Below are 6,000 nucleotides of genomic sequence, written 5' to 3'. Positions count from 1 at the left end.
TCGGGAGACCAAAACCAATTCCTCCTCTCGGTCCCTATCTTAGCCTCTTGTATATAGAGAATTATATCCACCTATACCCACATTCTTACCCATCCTAATGGGGCCGACCAAGCTAGCTTGAAGCCCAAGCTAGGGCCGGCCAAGATCAAAGGATTGAGCCAAGTTAATTGGCCGACCATGGCTTGGAGCCCAAGCTTGATTGGTCGGCCATATTAAAAGGGATTTTATTTTTAATTTTTTCTTAATGTAGATATCATGGTTTTAAAAGAGAGTTTAAAATTTAAATCTTTCCTTTTATAGCTTTCTACAAAAGATTAAGAAAAGATTTGAAATCTTTCCTTATTTGTAGATTGAAAGGTGGATTTTAATTTTAAGAAAACTTTCCTTTTTTAACCATGTTCATGATTTAAAAGAGAGTTTAAAAATTAAATATTTCTTTTATAAGTTTCTATAAAAGATTAAGAAAAGATTTAATATCTTTCCTTATTTGTAGATTGAAAGGAGATTTTAATTTTTAGAGATAACTTTCCTTTTTGGAAATCATCCACATGTTTAAAAGAAAGATTTTAATTTATAAAATTTCCTTTTTACAAACCACCATAAAGGGAAAAATTATTGGAGAAATTTTTATAAATTTCCGGAAACAAATTAGGAGTTTTAATTCTTGTGTTGATTAAAACTCTCCTTGTTTGGGATTAGAAGGTGGCCGACCATGTTTAAATTGAGAATAAAATTATTTTTTAATTAAAATAAATTTTCCTTTTAATGGCAAAAGAATTAAGGAAGTTTTTTATTTAAATTTCCTTATTTGCCAAGACCAAGGATTATAAAAGAGGGGGTAGAGGTGCCTTCATGGCTAGAGAACTCTATTCTTTTTCTTCCTCTCTTTTCCTCCTTGGTGTGGCCGGCCCTAGAGGTTCTCCCTCTTCTCTTCTCTTATCTTCTTCTTTAGTGGCCGGTTTCATCTTTCTTTTGGAGTTGGTGATGGTGGCCGGTTCTAGCTAGGAGAAGAAGGAGAGAAAGGAGGTTTTGTTTCTAGCATCCCTTGGAGCTTGGTGGTGGTGGTCGGACCTCTACTTCTCTTGGAGAATTGATGGTGGCTGAATCTAGCTTGGAGAAGGAGCTTGGTGGTTCTCGTCTCAGAAGATCATTGCCCACATAACGTTCGAGATTAGAAGAGGAATACGGTAGAAGATCAAGAGGTTATTTGCTTACAAAGAAAGATATAACTAGTCATTAATTTTCGCATTATACTAGTTTTCTTTGTATAATTATTTTTGGAAATACCAAACACAAGAGGCATATGATTCTAGAGTTTTTGGATTTGTTTCGAATTTGTGTTTTTTTTTTATTTTTCGAATTTGTGATTCGATTGTTCTTTTTGGTTAAACCTAGAATTATATAAGAAAATTAAATATTAGCTTTCCTTAAAAGGCTTTGTCTAGGCGGTGGTGGATGCTCCCATATCCAAGAAGGTCATGTGCCTCGTCATGCAGTCCTGGAAGCCAATTTTGGAAATTAATATTTAATTGAATTTATAACATAGTTTGATTTGGATCAATAGTGTTAAGTTTCGCTTGCGATTCAAGTCTAAACCATTAAGAACAGATAAGTTAAATTTGGAATCAATAATGTTAAGTTCCGTTTGCAATTCCTAATTTAATTTCTAAAGAACACAATAGGTTGTTTAGGAAAGGTTCAACACTTGTACAAAATTTTTGTACAGTGGAACCGGTACGATCTTCCTAGGACTAACCCACATATCCGATGCTTAGCAATTAAGTATAAACAGGTCTGAAGGATCCGATGTTTGGCAGGTAAGTTAAGGTGAGTTACTGGAGGTAGTCTGGTGAGGTCGTGTCCCAGTAGGGACAAACCTTCGGTGTTGATCCAACTGAAGAAACCATCAGAAGTTTCTAAGTTGAGATCAAATAGTCATAACTATCTTATTCATGCTTTATATATCTATCTAACTCTGTTTTGTAGGACTATTATTGTTACACTAACTTTATTTTACAGATTGAACAAAGTTTGAATTGACCGAGGGTTCGGTCTACTGAACAAAAGGTTTGGTCAACCGATCCAGCCAGTGTGGCATTGTTACGATCAAGTTCTGCAAAGTTGGAAACAGAGGCTTATCGATTGACGAAACAGGTTGTTCAATCGATCGATCCAGTGAGATCAGATCAAATTGACGTAGAAGTGGTAAAATTCAGATTCGGTCGACTGACCAGTTGGATCAGTCGACTAAACAGCGTGATTTATGGGATCAAATAGATCGGATCGTGGCAAACAAGGAAGGGTGCGGAGTTCAATCGACCAATAAGAGGTTCAGTAAACTGATAGGTTTAGTCGCTCAAACAATTTTTCAGTTAACCAAATGATACCTATAAAAGAAGGCCTTGGGGTTCAAGCTAAGACAACAATTCTTTATTCTGCTTCATTCTATTTGCAATTCTATTGCAACAACGTCAGAAGGCTCACCGAAACCCAAGCTTCATCTTCATTTATATTTTGTCGGTATCTTTATTTTACATACACATTATATTCATACTTGTACTATTTCATCATTTAGTGGATTGTTCAAGGAAAGTGATCAAAGATTATGGACTTTGGAGTAGGAGTCGGTTGGACTCCAAACCAAGTAAAAAAGAAGACTTGTGTTAGTGCAGGGTGCACTAGATGATCGAACCTAAATTTTGATTATGGCAAAGAGTCCAAAGTTAAGATGTCTTATTATCTAACAAGTGTGAATGAGCTTACAGGAAAATCCTAAGTGTTCTTAGGCAAAAGTCCTAGTGTATTCTAGGCAGATGGAAAACCCTAGGGGGAGGTAACCGTAGGTCCTGGGGGGAGGTAACCCTAGGTGATGGAAAGTCCTAACTGCGGTTAGGCAAGGCAAAGTCTTGGCAGGTCGAGCACTTTGGATGAAATCCTAGAGTCGAGGACTCTAGGTGAAAATCCTGATGGTCGCGAACCAGGTGGAAGTCTAGACGGGTTGGGGATCGGACGTCTAGAAAAAAAGTCCTGAAGACTCGAACGCTGAGCAAAAGTTCATTCAGTCTGGAGGACTAGTCTGACAAAAGGTAAACTCTCCTGAGAGGAGTAGGTGAGGATGCGTTCACCGAAAAGGGAACAGTAGGCGTCAGTTCGACCTAGAGTTTCAGGGAAACTCAAAGTCAGAACCGGACAGTCCGGAGACTGTCAAAATAATTTCATATTTTATTGTGCTAACTCTATTTTGCAGATTATATTTTGTATTTGAGCTAATATGCCTTGCAGGAAGTGGAAAGAACAAAAGAGCCTCCAGTGAGCAGTGTTTAAGGCGTCTTCCATGGAGATTGAAGGCGCCTTCGGACAAATAGAATTCGCAAAAAGCAGATTTTATCAACGACCAAATCTGCGGGGATGGAATTTAAGCTGGAGGCAACTTCCATGGAGGCTGAAGGCGCCTTCAACATCCTATTTAAGTTAGGTTTGAGTAGATCCTTAATATACTTGATCTTCACAATCTTTCTATTGCGCGCTGCTTAAAAGACGATCCGATGAAACTGTAACGCAATTCCGACAACCGGAAGCCTGAAATTCCTTATTCGTAGTTGTCGGTATACTTTCAATTATTGTACTTGTAATTTTCAAATTGATAGTGAATTGCCCAAAGTAAACACTCAACGAGTGTGAGCCTTGGAGTAGAAGTCACTACAGGCTCCGAACCAAGTAAAAGAAAAGTGTTAGCGCTTGTTTTGCTTCCACTTTATTTCTTATTTCTGTTGTGTTACTCTGTGCTTTTCGAAATGAGTGAAAAAGCCACGAGCGCTATTCACCCCCTCTAGCACATCTCGATCCTACAATTGGTATCAGAGTGGGGTTGCTCTGAATTAGTACAACTATCGTTCAAGCATTTCTTCGTAGCTTTTTCGTTCATTTTTGGTAAAAATAAATTCTTACTCCTTTCATTTTTTTCCCTTCCAAATTTTTTGAAAAATCTATTCTCAAAGTTTCACCATTAGTTAGAATTGGTAAAATATCGCATTTAACAAAATTTATCACAATAATTTTTAATATTTTTTTTTATTTTTTAATTATTTTTTTTCTCGAAATTCTTGGAACATCCTTATTTTATCTTCTCCAGCACTACTAATTCAAAACTAAATCTTAGAACAAGTTTTATCGTTTTTGTCTTTGCAAGAGACTTTTCCTAAATGGCCTACCAAGAAGGGTATAGCACTGCACGTCCTCTCCTCTTCTCCGGCGAAGACTTCGGCTACTGGAAGAGCCGAATGGAGTGCTATTTGAAAACCGAGGTAGAAATGTGGATAATCGTCCAAACCGGCCTCGTACTTCCACTCGACGGTGATGGCAAACTAGTATCATGTGTAAACTAGGACGCAAGTCTAATGAAGAAAATCGAGGCTAATGCCAAGGCGACTTGAGCCCTATAATGCGGCCTAACAAAAGAAGAGCTAAACCGAGTTGGCCCATTTTTAAGCTCAAAGGAGTTGTGGGAGAAGCTAATCAAACTACATGAAGGGACTTCCAACACCAAGGTAAGTAAGCATGATTTAATATTAAATAAATTGTATAATATAAAAATGCAAGATGGTGAATTGGCAAGCCAACTTCACACTCGCATCCAAGACCTCCTCAACGGTCTTCACGCAATAGGACAAAAGGTGAAAAATTGTGATGTCATCAGGTATGCACTCAATGCATTTCCAAGGAACACTTTGTGGGCATCCATGATAGATGCTTACAAAGTATCCAAGGATCTTTCAATTATTAGATTAGATGAATTATTCTCAGAATTCAAATTACATGAACAGACTAATACACCTTCGTTCAAGAAAACTATTGTTGGCGCAGCGGGGCCGGCAAGAGGGGATGAATTGCCTACCAAAATAAAAGTACACCCTCCTTGATTCTTTCAACTCCAAAATATGCAACAGTAATAAAAGTAAACTAACATAAAGAAAAAGAAAGACTCAGCTATTTACTTGGTTACGACCAAGAAAGTTGTTAATCCAAGGCAGTAGAAAAAGCTCTGAAGAATTTCCTTCTCTAAAGGCAGAGAAGTCTTTTACATACTAGAAGCTCAGAACTATTGCAAGAAAGGAATACAGAGTTGTTTGCTTGATTTCGAGTAGCTGTTCGAGACCCCTTTATATAGGGGTTCCAACACTCATCCAGATCACCTGATCTTCGGGATCAGGCTTTGACTCGAGCGGGATCGGTCGACCGATCCCTAGGTTCGGTCGACCGAACCTGATGAACTTTCCCAGCTTTCCATCTGGATGCAGGCTCTGTGGATCGAGCTTAGATTCGGTCGACCGATCTTTTGTGTTCGGTCGACCGATCAGCCAATGGTCTCTACTCGATCTGACCCGATCAAATCGCTCGACCAAGTCTCTGATTATTTTCAGTTCGGTCGATCGATCAGAAGGTTCGGTCGACCGATCACTTCACCAACGGCTGGCTGCCTGTCGTGGCTTCTGACGTGTCACCAACAGCTGACTTTTTGATGATAGGGGTTCGGTCGACCGATAAGGGCGTTCGGTCGACCGAACACTTGCCAAGTCAACGTCCCAGTTGACTTGCTCTAGTTCTGCTCACTTGGGCGATGGCGGCTAACCGGAATAGGGCTCACCCGAATCCAATTCCCGGCCTTCTCCTCGATCAGTCTTCCGTCCTGGCTTTACGTCCCTCGAACGTCGTGCACGTTCTTCTCACCCACCAGTGTACTCTTCCGCAACTCTCTCGTCCTTCAGACGCACCGAGCCCGTCGACTCCCTTCCCGTGCCGTCCTTCTCGCTAGTTGCATCTTCCGCTCGACTTCCTGTGCTCCTAAGCTCCTGCACACTTAGACAAAGGGATCAAAAACAAACAGTACCTAACTAACTTGGTTGATCACATCAAAATAACCACGGGGTCCAACAATCTCCCCCTCTTTGATGTGCATCAACCCAAGTTCAAGTTAGGGTAAAAACAAATAGTAATTTCAAG

This window comes from Zingiber officinale, chromosome 6B, assembly GCF_018446385.1.
Source record: "Zingiber officinale cultivar Zhangliang chromosome 6B, Zo_v1.1, whole genome shotgun sequence".
Lineage (NCBI taxonomy): Eukaryota > Viridiplantae > Streptophyta > Magnoliopsida > Zingiberales > Zingiberaceae > Zingiber > Zingiber officinale.
Note: the sequence above shows the minus strand (reverse complement) of the source record.